The sequence below is a fragment of the Lagopus leucura genome, unplaced genomic scaffold, assembly GCF_019238085.1.
Source record: "Lagopus leucura isolate 7727_CA_CO unplaced genomic scaffold, USGS_WTPT01 Super-Scaffold_100001, whole genome shotgun sequence".
Lineage (NCBI taxonomy): Eukaryota > Metazoa > Chordata > Aves > Galliformes > Phasianidae > Lagopus > Lagopus leucura.
Genome location: NW_024962262.1, coordinates 25,365,209 through 25,381,491, shown reverse-complemented (window position 1 = coordinate 25,381,491; position 16,283 = coordinate 25,365,209). Strand labels below are relative to the sequence as shown.

Genomic DNA, 16,283 nt, shown 5'->3' with positions numbered 1-16,283 from the left:
GCTACAAAGCAAAAGCAAAGGCCTGGTTACATCATTTAACTGATGGAGACCTTTGTGCAGAGGACAGAAGCAGCTATTTTTGTGTTAAAACTGATCCAGCTGCAGCAGCTGTGAAGTGACACACTGAGTTTGCATCCAGCTGCCCCACCTCTCCCTTCCTCATTCATGCACTCGCAGCTGTCACCTATATCTTACTTTCCCCCACCCCCCTCTTTAGATCCTTAGGCAGCTCAGCTGAGCTTCACCCTCCATAGTGTCACCTGCTGCATGCTGATAGTGACAGAAGCAGATACCACTGCAGGCACTGACATCCCTCTGTGTCAGGCGGAATCAAGTAATCAGCACACACAGTGCTGTGCATGGCAGCCATCTAATTGTTTATCTTCCAATTTTTCCTGCCCTGGGGAGAAAACACTCCAAAGAGCAGTCCATCAGCTGAAGCCCTCCAGACCTGGAAGCATGCCACACGCATCCGACCTGACTGCTGGGCCAGGGGCTGAGACACAATGCTGAGAGGAGAGGGCTCTACAAGCAATACATCTCTCTGTCCTTTGTTTGGTAGTTTGTGGTTATTTGTTGGCATTGCCTTCCTAAAGTGTACTGCTCAAACTGGAATGGCTGACGTTATGACCAGCAACAACAGCAATACTCAGCATTTTGCATTTCCACAGTGTTTTCCATCTGTGGATTTTAAATGTCTTCAAAGAATAGGTAATGTCAGTGGCCTCATTGTGCAGGTCAAAGAACTGCAAAACAGACTGGATAATACCTTTTCATCTCACTTCTGCTCATTAAAGCTGTTCTAAGAGGCAGGAAAGCTAGGAAGAGAAAGTGTGTGAGAGAGACGGAATGGAAGGAAGAAAAAGAAGGAAGGAGAAGGAGAAGGAGGGGGAGGCGTGAAGAGGAGAAAAAAGGATGAAAGATGGATCAAGATGGGGAGACCTCATTGTAGCCTTCCAGTACTTGAAGGGAGCATATAAACAGGAGGGGGAATGTCTGTGTAAGAGGGTGGAGAGGGATAGGACAAGGGGGAATGTCTTAGACTGAGACAGGGGAGGTTCAGGTTAGATAGTAGGAGGAAGTTTTTCACTCAGGGGGTGGTGACGCACTCAACAGGTTGTCCTAGGAGGCTGTGGATGCCCCATCCCTGGAGGCATTCAAGGCCAGGCTGGATGTGGCTCTGGGCAGCCTGGTCTGGTGGTTGGCGACCCTGCACATAGCAGGGGGGTTGAAACTAGATGATCACTGTAGTCCTCTTCAACCCAGGCCATTCAATGATTCTTTGATTCTATTATTCTATGATCCTATGCAGCTCGGGGCCTCAGTCCAAGGCAAAAGTAATGTCATAGTACTGTGCCCAGTAAATCAAGTTTTAAATGGAAGTAATACAGTTCACGCAGATCCACACAGATTGATGGTAAGGGATTGCTGTCAGGCTAATCTGACGCACATTTTTTATGAAGTTAGAACTTGGGCTGATCATTATATTTGCATTGGCTTCTGCGAGGCATTTGATTTGATGGTGTATAACCTTATAATTAAAAATGAAAGCAGATTCTGATGATTTTCACAGATTTCTGATGATTTTCACAGATTTCTATGAAAACAGAAGAAAATCAGTACAATGGGTGTTAAGTAAAGCAATTGTGATCTAACTGATTATTCAAAACATGTAAGTGAGAAGTCATCACTAAGAAAGTATCATCTACAAGGTCTTGAGTGGTTCTGTTCTTGGGTTTTACTGTACCTTTTATCAGTAGACCAATACCGTCACAGTTCCAAAATAGACATTAGAACCTTTGTGGTTACACTTGTAGCTGATCTGAAGATCAGAGGGGCAGTTAATAACAAAAGAAAAGGATAAATAAGATTGAGTTATGTCAGCTCTGTGGTAAATTAGGTGCAAGTGAAAGCATCCTGTTATTAATTTATATGATTGTGATGGCATACAATTACAAAGACAGTAGACTGTCCCCAGCAGATTGTACAATAAACGTTTGGAGGTGGACAACTCTGTGGTCTACAGAGAAAAGGTGCTCAGGTAAGAACAGTTTAAGGCTCACTAGTGGTTCATAGAAAATCCACAGATGATTTGCAGTGATTTCAAAAATGCATTTAAGAATTCATACACACACAATTCCCCCCCCCCCCCCCAAAAAAAAAAAGAGAGAATAACAGCTCATAGAAATGCTAAAGATCTCTTTTATTTTCACAGAAATCTTTGTGAATCAGTAGATTGAAAGTGATTAGACACAGTAGTTAATAGTTGTGAACTCAGAAAGACTGCTCAGAGAAATTAAAAAGACTTAGGATAATAATGTAAGGATTGGAAAGCAAGCCTAATCAGGAAAACTGAAGGACTTTGTTTAGTTTAACTTCCAGAAGGAAGGTAAGTCGTGATTTGGTTTTTGTAAATTACCAACACTATTTTTTATTAACCAGGACTGTAAAAATAACAAATTCTATGGGGAGCAGCTGAGGCAGCTGGGATTGTTCAGTCTAGAGAAGAGGAGGCTCAGAGGAGACCTCACTGCTTTCTATAACTGCCTGAAGGAGGGTAGTGGCGAGGTGGGGATCAGCCTCTTCTCCAAGGTAACTAGCAATAGGACAAGAGGGAATGGCCTCAAGTTGCTCCAGTGGAGGTTCAGGTTGAATGTTGGGAAGAATTTTTCCTCAGAAGAAATTGTTTGGTATTGGAATAGGCTGTCCAGAAGACGCTGTTCCTGGAGGTATTCAGGAAAAGGGCAGATGTAGTACTTGGGGACATGGTTTGGTGGGCATTATTTGTGGTAGATGAACAGTTGGACTAGATAAATTTAGAGGTCTTTTCCAGTCATAATGATTCTATTATGAAAATAGTTAATGGCGTAGGGCAAGCTACACATGGAACACTTTACCAAGGGCGATGGGTAATCTTCCTAGGTATGGAGATTTTTCAGTCAGTATATGACTTTTCTAAAACACGTGCTCTCTCATTCCATTTTGACTGTTAGGTCAGAAATAGGAGTTAGTATGATGAAAATCCTAAGAACTGAATATTGAGGAAACTCTGCGCAATATTTTAAAACCATGAAGGCTGTCTATGCCTCTGTTAAATGAGTGGCTTCTCAGCCTCAGTAAACACAATGAACATGGGTGACCCCAAGAGACTGATCAAGTCCATGATGGAGTAGGTAAAGCTGGGACCTCTATACCCCAAAGTGCAATGTCTTATCTGTGATCCACTGTATCTTAGCTTTACTGTTATTGCCAAAGTTTTCTTACCTAAGGACTGAAAGGAACTCCATTTCAAATATTATTTCCAGCTGCTGCAAAGGGAACTCAGCTGGGTACTGAAGAAACAAAGGCAACTCCCATTTCTACCATATATCTTCTTTTCTAATAAATATGTCTCCTTATTGCACCTAGAATTTCAAACACCTGTCTCTCTGAGCCTTCTTAAGATTCTACTAAACTATGTATAAAAATCATAACCTCATAAAGAAAACACAAGATGATAAAGTAGAAGAGAGTGTGGTAAAGAATTACAAATATGTGTGTTATAAAAAGTTAAACTAATCCCTTGAGCAGGAGAGGACTTGATTTTTCAAAAGTATGTCTAACTGCACTAAAGAATATGCAGTTTTAAATCACTTCATGGCAGTCACTTTGCCAACAGACAATAAAGCTGCAGTTTAAAACTGCATTCATCTTCTGCAAAATACAGCAGAGAGCTTTCAGTGTATTTTAAACACCATTTTTTCATGTATTACCAACTACTCTAAATGTGGCAGGAGAAAAGGGTGGGGAAAAGTGCCATTAAAACTTCCAGTTATTAAGATGTGGCCAATAAACCTTTCTCTCTCCCCACTTCGCCATCACACTTTGTCTTCCCCTGGTCTCTAAGGGTGCACCTGCAGATCTGCCCATCATTCTCTTGTTTCTTGAGCTATAGTAATGCACCTAGATGTATTCCAGACTCACCTTTGCCCAACCTAGCCATATCCCAGCCCAGGCAGAAAAGATGCGTGTCTCTCTGTGTAATAGGTATACCTCAGTTCACTCCATTCACATCTATTCTTTTCAGATGCTGAAGACTCTGAAGAAAAGGCTTATCTTCTTTTTGTGTATAAACACAGTGCTCCCAGTATCTCACAGCCTGTGTTCTATCAGAAACTTCAAAATGTCCTGGAATCACCTGAGTGTTATAGCAAGGAGGTGTTTAAAAAGGAGGAATATGCAGGATGGGAAAAAACATCCTTCCCTAGGTAGCATTGAAGTTAAGGGGCATACATGTGCTTTCCAGTGGTGTCCTGCATTTTACTGAGGTATAGAACTGTCACACTGAAGGAAATAAGCAATTTAATGATTAAGAAGTTTATCTGTCTATTTTCTATAGTTGTCGTTATCGTATTTGCTGCTAAGTGCCTTACAGACTAGAATGTATTTGTCATCAGAATATCTTGGTGAGTTATGAAGTTCTCCTGCCACTTTTTTTTTTTTTTTTCCACAGTCAAATTTGATCTCTCATATAATTAAAAAATAGAGTAACTCATTTGACCTTCCAGTAATTAAGTTTTTGGTACTTTCTCCATGTTCCTCCCTCTACTTTCCATCATTTTCAGCAGCCCCTTGATCTGAAGCACAAAGAAGAGGCCATCTTGCCTGGGGCAAGATAATTGCTGCTTCACTGAACTGAACATTAGGCTCATGTAAAAATACAACCAAGGTGATTCATCACAACTCAAGATGCCTGCTCTCCTTAAGCCTCCTGGAGGTGGTGTATAGGCAAGGAAGCATTACTCAGTCCTTAATGTTAAGCCTCTCCAACACATGATTTTCAATCTTGCTGAAAAGGAAGCAAGAAAAACAAAACTAGTTTTTTCCTAATGTAATTATTATCTGAGGATATTCACACTTATTCTCCTCTCTGCATCACTGTTTTCCTCCCCATGTACACACTAAGCGTATGTAAATAACAGATGGAAAACTACCAAACCAAAGAAAAACCCTCATGAGTTCTCACAGTTTCTTCGTTATATTAGATGACAGTTGCATAGTGAAATATCTCACTAAGAGTAGGCAAAAGGCATGAACACCTGTTCAATAGTTGATACCATGTTGTTGGACTCCAACACATCCAAATTCCTAAGTGGTCACATTTTTCACCATATGAATGTGCAGACATTTCCCTACAGCAGCATTTTTGTATAAGTCACACCCAGCAGCCACAAATATATGCTGTCAGTAGTTTCTTCTGTAAATGCAGCCAACAATGGTGATGATGTTTCCTCCATGTGTATGTAATAAATTAGACAAGTAGTGACAATGTGGAGTCTTACAGACTGACAAAATAAAGATGAAAATACAAATTGTCTTATTTTGATTCTCAAATCTCATTCTCTGGCATCAGCTATGGTAAGAACTCTGTGAACAGCTATCCTAAACTGTAGTTTAGTGGGAGTCAGTAGATTACTGCTAGAATTGTAACAAGGTGGCATGGTTCTGCTTTTCAGCTCACTGAGGTTCTGTTCTTCATCCCTTTCCACACCTGAATAAAGCTGTGAAATCAAACTAAAACTGTGAAATTTTGCTTAGTTTCCAATCAGAACAGCAAATCCCTGCCTTTTGCTTGAAATCCTAAGCTATACTGACCCAGAAGGCTTGAGAACTAGAACAGTATCCTGAGCATGCAGAATAGCCATGGAGGAAAACGAATGGTTTCTGATAAGCATTTTCATTAAAAATCATACCTCTAGTTCTGTCACGGGCTAGAAAACTGCTGAGAAAACTTGATCACACAGCAGTATGGACAAGTATCCACATTTTATGCATGCAATGCTTGCCAGGAAAATCAAAAGTCTCTTATGTAAAGCACATGCATGCAGAGTTTTCCTGGAGTCTTATGAAGATGACCTATGTTGTTCTCAATGGATAAGAATATTGTGGAGAATATCTAAGAGGCCCTTGCTTGGATGTTAATAATTAAGTATCAGGAGACTAAAAAATCCTTTTTTTTTTTTACTGGATGAGTTGGTCACTGTAAGAAAATACTGCTTTTCCATGGAATAGCCTTTCGGCAAGACTCTAAATGACCTAATAACTTGGTAGATTTTTTTCTTTAGTATTTATATAACTTTATCATACTCCTGTATGGATAACTGATTGATCTCTACTATCTCTATGAGTTGGGAAAATAATGTTTGTTCGGGTATATACATAGAGATACAAGACAAAGCTGCCAAAAAAGAGAGCCAAAAAAAAGTACTTCACTGTCACAGGCCCTGGTACTGCACTATCAATAATATCAATGCATGGGAGTGCCATATGCCTAGCTTCACTCCAGAGGGTTGAGGGAGAACTGCAGACATCAGATGAGATAACCAAAGCATTCATAAGGCATCTGCCAGATCATAGAATCATAGAATCATAGAATCATAGAATGGCCTGGGTTGAAAAGGACCACAACGATCATCTAGTTTCAACCCCCCTGCTAAGTGCAGGGTCGCCAACCACCAGACCAGGCTGCCCTGTCAGAGGAGATAGTCCCTAGGATGTCAAGGTGTACCAAAACCACATAAACATTTAGGATTACAAATTCTACTTAAGACTGTAGGAATATAGGTTTTCTTTTTCTAAGATGGTGCAGCGCTTCTTTCATGCAACACTGTTGAAAACATCCAGGTGCTGGCACCTGCATTTAGTTCATCTCCCAGCATAAATGTTCCTGTTAGTTTGCTAAGGGTTAGAGAGCAATACGTAATTAGGTGGTCAGAGGAATCACCTTGCCACAGTGAGCTTCCAACTCTTATTCAGATTCTTTATTTCATACAGTAAGTACTTCATTAGGGTAAGGAGCACATCCATCTGAAAGACATTTTTGCACGCAGGAGGAAAGAGAAATGCAAGCACCTATCCTGCAGAGCTGTAGAACTACAGTGCTGAATAAAAACATGGAAATCTTCATCCTAATGATGCTCTTAAGATCATGGAAGACTAGATCAAATAAAGGAACTTAAGCCATGTCTCCAGTGAGGACTATCACTCTAATGATGACCATATATTACATTACTTTGTCTTAATCCTGCATGCTTTTATGCACATATTTGGCTCTATGTATCATTTAGCTATGTCATCTTACTCACAGTTCATTTTAGTCTTACTGAATTCACAATTTTGGAATACACTTAGGAGCAAGGCTATTAATACGGGTAAGTATTAATAGGATTGGGCTGATAACTGTCCAAGTAACCAGCCCAACTAATATTCTAAACTGGACAGATGGATAAGATACGCTTTTGGCAGCCTATCTCATTTCTCACTCAAACAGGTCACAATTGCTTATAAAACAGGGCTTTACTGCAACATTCACTTGTGTTATTTATTTTTCCTATGCTTAGAGTTTAGAACTCATTTGCTCTGTTTCCTGTTGGTATTTTCTTCCTTCTACTTATCCCATGATTTGTTTATTTAAATATGTATATTCCTTTATATAAATAAATACAAATGTTCTCTCTCAAAAACTTATGCTTTCCCACGAATATAAACATTCTCTTTTTCTTGTTTTATACTACACAGATAAAAAATAGAGACTAATTTTTAGCTGATCTGATTGCATTCTGTCATGGGGACATCAGTGTTACTATTACACTATATTGTGACCAAAAAGACATGACTGCAGTTGAAATCAGAATATGTAATATTTATCCCATACATATGTTACAAATCTGGAGAGATAAAACCCAGAAATGCAGAGGTCAGAGACAGATTTATTCTTCTTTCAAAATCTTTTCATTTAATAAGGAGGAAAATGATGGAAGGGAACATTTTCTTATGCTTTTTTCTTGATTATGATTCCCTGATTCTCATCATGGATATGGGGCAATCCCTCATAAATCAGGGAAACCTCTCTATTATTTCATGTTACACTACTGCAGGAACCGGTCCAGTAGCCAAACACTACAGCTTCAAACACTCTCTCCAAAGCTACATCCAAACATGTTGCTACTTCAAAATAAGATAGTTAACCAATTTTCTGTATATAAACGGTGTTCTTTCTTTCTATGCCTGAAAGAATGGAGATGCCAACTGCACCCTGAACTTCTTCACTGCAGAGAAGGACACAAATCAGAGGAAAGGGCTGACAGCTCAGGAAATCCAACTGTTTCTTTGTATTGATGGAAAATTAGGAATACTTGAACCTCATCTTTTCTCCATTGGCTCACCTGAATAAATCCTGTAGATTTACAAGAAATTATCAGAACTTTATTGAACCACCCAGCTTTAAGTCACTACACTTTTTGCAGAGCCTACAAAGAGTCAACTCTTTGAAAGGGTAGATAATAGCAGGGCAATGGGAAATGGCTTTAAGTTGAAGGAGGGAAGATTTAGGTTGGATATCAGGGGGAAGTTCTTTATGAAGAGGCTGGTGAGGTGCTGGAACAGGCTGCTCAGAGAGGTTGTGGATGCCCCATCCCTGGAGGTGCTCAAGGGCATGTTGGATGGGGCCCTGGGCAGCCTGGTCTAGTATTAAATGTGGAAGCCAGTAGCCTTGCCTGTGGTGGGAGGGTTGGAGACTCATGATCCTTCAGGTCCCTTCCAACCAGGGCCATCCTGTGATTGTGTGTGCCTCAGATAGCTCCGCTGGTTTTCTACAAAAAAGAATGGTTTTATCATTCTGATATTGATAATATTCCAAGAACAGACGGAGATACCACTCCTGATGTGTTCCCAGATGATCAGCACAAGAACTTGATTTTAAAAACATGTTTTACTAGAGCCCGTTTGAGTACAGAGTTGTGAGCCAGATATCTTTATTACTGCCCTCAATCCCAACTAAATCTATAAGGGGCCTCCCGTTAATCTCACAGGGAAATGGATCAGGTCTCATACACCTTCCTGTGCCCTTGAAAAAGCTAAAGAATTTCAAGGTGTTTTTTCCCACTGAGGAGTTTGTAGCAATTCAGGACCCTTCAAGATTTGCTACAATCAAAACGCTTTTCTGCAGACCTAATGTACTGATGAAAACATCCATGAAAGCATCTTTATTTCATACCAGTAATGTGGAATGCTAGCTTTGAAAAAATGACCTGGCAATCTTCCCACCACATACATCTGGTTCTACATTAAAGAAAATGAAACTGACCCATGGAAGCAGCTGTAATTTTAAGTGTTTTCTGTTTGAGAACATTATTTTCCACTCAGTTCCTCATCCCCTCCATACTTTGAGATACCAGCTGGATTAGTTTCTTTCCTCTCTTATTAAAGGCATACTTATACATTCAAAATACCTATGTATAGTTTTAAAGATCCATTTTCTCCTTTGTGTGAGAATTCATTTAAATTGCTGCTGAAGTATAACTCGTTTTGCTCATGTAACAAAATAACACTTCTGTAATAGGTGCCAACAAAAGTTTTGTTTGCTCCAAGTGACCATTTGGTAGATAAAAAAGGACTTTTCTTTGCAGCTTGCATCAAATTGGAAGAAACAATGACCATTACCAGCTTTTCTGTAAAGAGCTCAGTGAGGTACAAGCAGCACAGAAAATACCAGCAGCAACATTAGTGAGATTAACTCACACAGTTGTTTCTCTTCAGAAACCTATGAGTATAGATATGTGCTGGTGACCCTGTTTCCTTCATAGTGGTGACCTCAAAAAACCAACAGGTTGCTGTGAGAAAACTTGCACTGCCTTATTCTATCTCATCTGGGAAGAAATGTCTGTTCTCAAGGCTCTCCCTATTACATGACAAAATCACGATTAGCGGAGGGTTGTTAGAGTTAGGGCAGTACGGTTAGGTTTTGGTTGGACTTGATGATCTTTAAGGTCTTTTCCAACCTGAGCAATTCTATGATTCCACAGCAGTACTGACAAGTGAATAGCCACTTTTTCTATTTTCTGGCAATTCTGAACTTGTTTTACTTAAGTTAATATGTAAGGTAATTTGTGATAGAATATTGAACTACCTAAAAGCAAAAGACAAAATAATTGTAGCAATGAATTATGTATGTCTTCAATTTTTTTCTTTATTTGCATAGCTTAAATATATTTTATAAGGATAATCTAATTTTTGAAATGAAATTTTATTTAAAAATATTTAAAGCAGGACATTTAAAATAGTTTTTATTCAGTTTTCTTAAGATTTTGGAAACAATCCAGAAAAAAAGTTGGTAACATGTTTGTCAGTCAAAATATTGAATAAACAATGAGATGACTGTAAAAATGTTTATCCTATTATACTATTCACAGAGCCATCAAACAGTATTAGTTGGAGGACTGTATCTTCATCTGAACTATTGTGCCAGCGTCCCCTGCGACTGCACGGTTTGCACCACGTCTGCTATCTTTTTCAGTATCTCATTTGCTCAGCATCCCTGGAGTCACTGGAGTTACTAAAAGAATTGCCAGCATCTGAACAGACTGGATCCCCAGTGCATGCTGTCTTTATACATCTGGGATCTTCTTATCTCTTTGAATAAATGAATGGAAAGAGGAAAGAATCAGTGTTGAGTGATCTTCCAGCTTTGCATGATTCACTGAGAACTATATATTCTCACTGCAAATGGCTCAAAGGCTGTGTACTGGGAATTGCGCTATTTCAAGCTTTGTAGTGTTTAACACAGAAAAGTAGCTTTATGGCTTAGCTTATTTGGTAATCCTTTCTTAATTATGGGAATACATATGAATCTAAAATGAAAGGCTATGCTCAAAAGAAAATAAAAAAAAAAAAAAAAAAAAGAAAAAAACTTTCCATGTATACATTCCTCTTTAGCCACGGAAACAACAAGAGTGGAATATAAAATCTCAGCCAATCTTATAAGAGCAAAAAATAGGTACTTAATTCAAAGCCAGTCACCATAGGCTTCCTTTATAATAAATGGAAAGACACAGAAGGATTCATTTCAGATGACTCGTTCTGATGCCTACATTAGAACGAGATGAATAGCCTTATGAAAGTACCTATCTTTCGCCATTGATTTAAAAGGGATCCCAGTGTGACTTAGATGCCCAAGGTAAGTGAGATTAATCTTACCTTGAACCTAAAGGGACAATATGGTTTGGCTTCTCTACATAGACTTCAACAAAACTAAGGAAATTTCCATTCCAGATCAATAGTGTCCTATACTTCCCATTTTATGAAGAACGCATTTATAAATGTTTGCTTAAGATATTTCTTGGTAGCTATTATAGATGAGAAAATGAAAGAACGGGACCTTTCCCTCTCCTACTTTGTCCTCAGTGGGATGCTTTTGAGTACCTGCATTAACATTTTGCTTGCCTGACTAAGCCAATTACCAGTATGCAGAAAAGCAGTGCTGAACTTCAGGGGGGGCAAGATGGTCCAAAAAGAATATCCTCCAACTTCTGTAGAAGGAGAAATGATGACTTTATTAGTACACTACTGCTGTCAGAACAGGAAGCTGGGGTGAATGAATGAATGCCACTTTTGAATGGCTGTGCATGTATCCTGACCTGGTAAGTGTCTCACAATGGGTGCAATTATCTTTGCTGTGATGCCATATCATTAGTTGTCATCCTAATTGTCACACCACTCACTTGACAAAGATTTATTTGATGTGTAGTCCTACAAGCCAAGCCCTGGGATATATTCACGAATTAGACATCTCCGTGTTCTGAAAGAATTGCACCTTTCCAGAGATGAGGACGACAGGATCTCTACAGCAATGCTTAATTAGTTAGATTTACAGTGTACTGCTGCTTCTAGTAGTTGGTGTGTGGTAGCTAAATGTGTTTCTGAGTGGGAATGGCAAACAAAGACTCAGTCCCTGAGCTGTATTTTCTCAGAGACAGTGGGGGAAGGGACACAATGCACTCATACAACCAGAAAACCTGCAATAAGTGAGTATTGATAATTATGCTGTGCAGAAATTGACATCGTTTATAGTCTCGATGTTTGTGCTAGTGAAATTTAAATGCCATGGTGTTGATGTAATCAAGCCCCCCCCCCCCCCCTTACTCCATTGTCTCCAGGCAGTTAGGGTCAGCAGTAAGGAACGAAGCATGGTTGGCCATGGCGAGACCCAGCTGCTGAGCTAAGGACGATATCTTTTCAGTAGCTGCATCTGGCTCTTTGGCAAGCTCCACAAGCTGATCTGCTGGCAGGCCTGGGTTTGCCTCTGGGTCTGTCATCTGTCATGCTGTTCTGCTGATGATGGGCTGTCTCTGCTGCATGGCTCTCCCAGGCTGCATTTGCCTTTCAGCTGCGTGTGCTGCTGATCAGCACTGAAAGAGGGGATGGCAAAGATGCATGGTTCAGAGTGCAAGACCAAGACAGCATGCTCAGCATCAGAAATATGTTTGGCACATGCATATTTATGCACGATTTAAAAAACAGCCCTGCAGATCTAGAACCACCTTGAAGACTATTTGCTATGCTTTGATGCTAGTTGGTAAGGCAGCGCTCTGGTGACTGATGCACCTTTGTTTTTAATTATGGCACCTTCATTTCCGCATATAGCTGATGATGACATACACAATCACTGATTAGCAAAGCAGAAGCCTTAATGAGCATGGAGTGGCTTAGTGGGCTGCCTGTAAAATAAATAGAGAATGTAATAGAGATTTCTCCCTTCCCTACTGCATGACGCATAATAACTTGAAGAAAACAGTTAAAATAAAATATTAACAGGCTCACAGAACTGCAAAACCAGCTCGCTGTTAACATGTCCGGTAGTGAGAGAAAATTACAGGTTTCATTGTGTATGCTGCACCATCTGCCTACACAGAGAGCCTAAGCCGTAGGCTCTCCCGAGGGAAATTGCTGTGGATAAGTTATTCAATTAGAACAGCATTATTGGCCAGCTACCTTGGAGAATTGGGTTGATGATGTTGTGATTATCCTGCTCTACATTCCTTCATGTCTCAGACAGGCTGCATTGCTTTGCAGCTTCCTTAAGCGTTCACTCAGCTGTACAGTAGGTGAGCAATTGAAACAGGGAATATCAGGGATACCTGAAAGGAAATCAATTTTGAATGAACTTTCTCTGCTTAGACATAGCCTACATATTCTGAGTCATACTGTATTTTTGCAGACTTCAGAATATACTAAGTGACAGAACCAGCAGTGGGAGGAAAGAGAATCTCATTGTATGCATTTAACCTGCAGCTGGGCACCAGGACTCGTGGCAGGTTACAAAATAGGACAATGCTCCTTCAGGTGTGACATTCCTATTACAAGTACAGAAACTTTAAAAGACTACAGCGAGACTTGTTTGGAGAAACTCCTTTGACTCCTTATCACCAAAGCTAAAGGCAAGTTTCTCTTCTTTGAAACTATTTTCTTTCAAAATAGAACAAATCAGGGTCTGATCCCAATCTTGCAAACTCCCATTTTTGTTGACCTCCTGTTGAAGATAACGACGTCTGAGAATATTCTCAAAATAGCGCTCTCAGCCTCATTTTTCTGCCTGCATTGGAACTTAGAGAAACCCACGTGAGTTTTGTTTTGTTTTTGTTTTTTAAATTACTAGTGTTTTTTAAGAAGAAGAAATGCCGTGCCTTAAAATAAATTAAATTTTTAAAAATAAAATAAGAACCCCCCCCTATCAGTTTTTATAATCTAGTGCTGCTCTACTTGTCCCTGGTCTACTTCACTACTATTAATGATGGGTTTTTAAGACTGCAGAGACTTGCTGTGCCATTTCTTTTGATGTCCTATGTCACACAGAGTATAGAATTTTTAGTCTCACCAAATGAATTTGTATCCCTTTAAAGTAAGTAGCAAAGGCTTATTGCTTCCCCATTGAAGAACAAACACTGCCATTTTTTTCAGCTGCTCCTACACTCAACATTGTAGTCACATTTCTTTTGTGGATGATCTAGCCTGGAAAGCCTAAGAGGGAGCCTTACAATGAGAGCTCCTTGGAGAGGCACATTTTTTCCAGTGTGCTTTAATCAGAGCTGAGCTCTCCCATAAAGGTGACTTATGTGAGTTCTGAGTTCACACCACTATCAGTAATCCTTTCCTCCTTATTCAAAGCTGAATGTCTTGTTAAACGAAGATGTACATCATCCACAAGGTCCACAGGAGGGAGGCATTGAGAGGTGACAAATGAGGTCATTGGCTTTGCAGCTGAAGAGCCTTCAGATGAGCTCTGATATGTCCACCCTCTGGAAACAGCAGTGATGCTGCATGGCTGATAACACCAGGTCAGCTTGTTTCATTTTTCATTGTTTTCCTTTCACTGCCTATTTTTTCACTGTGTATTACAGACGGACAGATGGGAGAGACCCTGCCTGTCCACCTTGTCCTTGGCACAGAACCTTGCTCAGAAAGAGAGGAAGCAGTCAGTTGTCCCAGATGGCCAGAGCAGAGCAGGCCACAGAGGATGGAGAGGAAGGACTTCTCAGTATTTTCTGCAAATCTTATTTGTGCTGCATCTTACGTGCCTTATTTCCCAGATCCCACCACTGCTTCTGTGTGAATCTAGGGGACAGAGGCTTTAAATTTTATGATTTCAGAGTACCAACACATAGAACTGAATACTGATGTAGTGCTGCTGTGACGTGTTCTCATGCTGCTAATGAAAAATATGATAGTAATAACGAGTCCTTACAATCAGTAAGAAAATCCAATTTCCGCTTATGTGGTGTGTCTCAGTATCCTTCCCTGCCACTGAAGGTATAGAAGAAAAACAAACAAACAAACAAAAAAAAAACACATGCACATCTGTTCCATCAGCTACCCGCCCAAGTCCCCTGAAGACTTTTTTGATCATCCTCAGGCTTTTCTCAGTGACTTCATCACTGCCAGCCTGAACTATCAATAAGGAGTAATAGTTAGAAGGGCGAGTCAGACTGGGAAGATTCCTAGAAATATCCCTGACCCATTCCACAGGGAGGCAGCACAACTCCCCATAGATTCGGCCAGGCAGACATACAGGACCCTCCATTCCTCTCAGCAAGGAGCCACATATGACAACCACCCTTCTGTCCTTCTGTGTGGAGGCAGTCGAGTTGTGGAGTCGACTGTTTCACCCAAGGCAACCTCACAGGTGGACCTCCCTCCACACCCTCACTCACCTGTCACTTGAGTTCCAGGGCCTTAAACCTATTTTGCAGAGGCACCTGGGGAACCAAGGATGGCTGGCATGGGGGATGCCCACTTCACCAACCCAGTACTCGTTTCCACTCTTCCTCTTCTCCCAAATTGCATTGCTCTGCAGTGGCAGGGGGTCCAACACTGTCCAGTGAATATCACCTCGATGCCTTTCTGGGAGTTACACCACTGTACCAAGTCGGGACAACCATCATCACCACCGCTGTCCAGTTGTCCCTGCAGAGCACTGTACCTGTTCCACAAGGGCAGCTGGGGAGGCAGGGGAATCTCTGGGAGGGTGCGCCTGCATCGGTGAGCAGGGGTCTTTTGCCACTGCCCCACAGCCCCAATTCTTCACCCTTGTTGCTAGGGAGAGGAGAGGACAGGGGGCTCACTATAACAGCATCATTGCATGCTGGTTCCCCTCTGTCACCTCTGTCAGCAAGGCAGCTGGGGGTGATGTGCTCCATGTTCAGCCTCAGCTGGCTGCCAAGATCTCAGGGTCAATAGGGTTTGGCTCCACCAATCAATCTCCCTCTCACATTCCTTTATGCTCCTCAGCCTCTCCACCTCCTTCAGATCAACCACAAGGCTGAGTAAGTCATTTAGCTGGTCGCACCTCACACAAGTGCTGTGTCCCTCACCCAGCACTGCAAAGGCCAGGCTCTGGCACTCACTGCAGCCAGAGACCTGCACACTGGCATCTTGTTTTGGGACCTCAGTCTGGGTCTCCACATTTTTTTCCCGGCAGTAGCCTTCTGCAGGGATGCAGCCATGGCAAAACAGCAGACTCACCAGCACTATTCGGGCAGCCCTAATGGGGCATGACTGATCAGCCCTGCCCTGCTGCCGGTAGTACTGGCACCGCCCTCACCCTGTTACCAGCCCGTTAAAGGGTGCACCTGCACTTAACACTTTCTGCAGTGATAACAACCCTCCTCCCCTGTGTAGTCCCGTGAACGGGTGGCTTACCGTTCCACTTCCTCCGAACAGCCCACGTGCTCCACACACCCTGACGACTCCTCTCCGTCCCTGAGGCATTTTCTAGGCAGGGGGCGTGGATGCAGAGCCGTTGCCCTGGCAACGCCCACTTCACGTCAGCCACTCTCGCGAGAGCTGCCGGGCTGCTCTGTTACCTCGGGGTTCCCTGGATGAAGGAACCGAGGGAAACCCCCGTGTACTGCGCGGTCGGTCGCTGCGGTTCCGGCAGGGACAGCTCCGAAGCAGCGAACCTCGGCAATCAA

At 41.5% G+C, this 16,283-nt stretch overlaps 1 long non-coding RNA gene across 2 annotated transcripts; it reads right to left on the bottom strand.

The window, feature by feature from the left end:
- Positions 1 to 12,162: 12,162 nt before the first annotated feature.
- On the bottom strand, positions 12,163 to 16,044 carry LOC122177221. Of its 2 annotated transcripts, none has more exons than XR_006177983.1 (3): positions 16,012 to 16,044; positions 15,024 to 15,405; positions 12,163 to 12,224 (listed from the first exon to the last, which is right to left on the bottom strand). It is a non-coding gene; the product is annotated as an uncharacterized LOC122177221 (long non-coding RNA). The 2 variants fall into 2 exon arrangements; XR_006177982.1 differs by having other exon boundaries at positions 15,024 to 15,228; positions 16,012 to 16,042.
- Between the last annotated feature and the right edge of the window lie 239 nt (positions 16,045 to 16,283).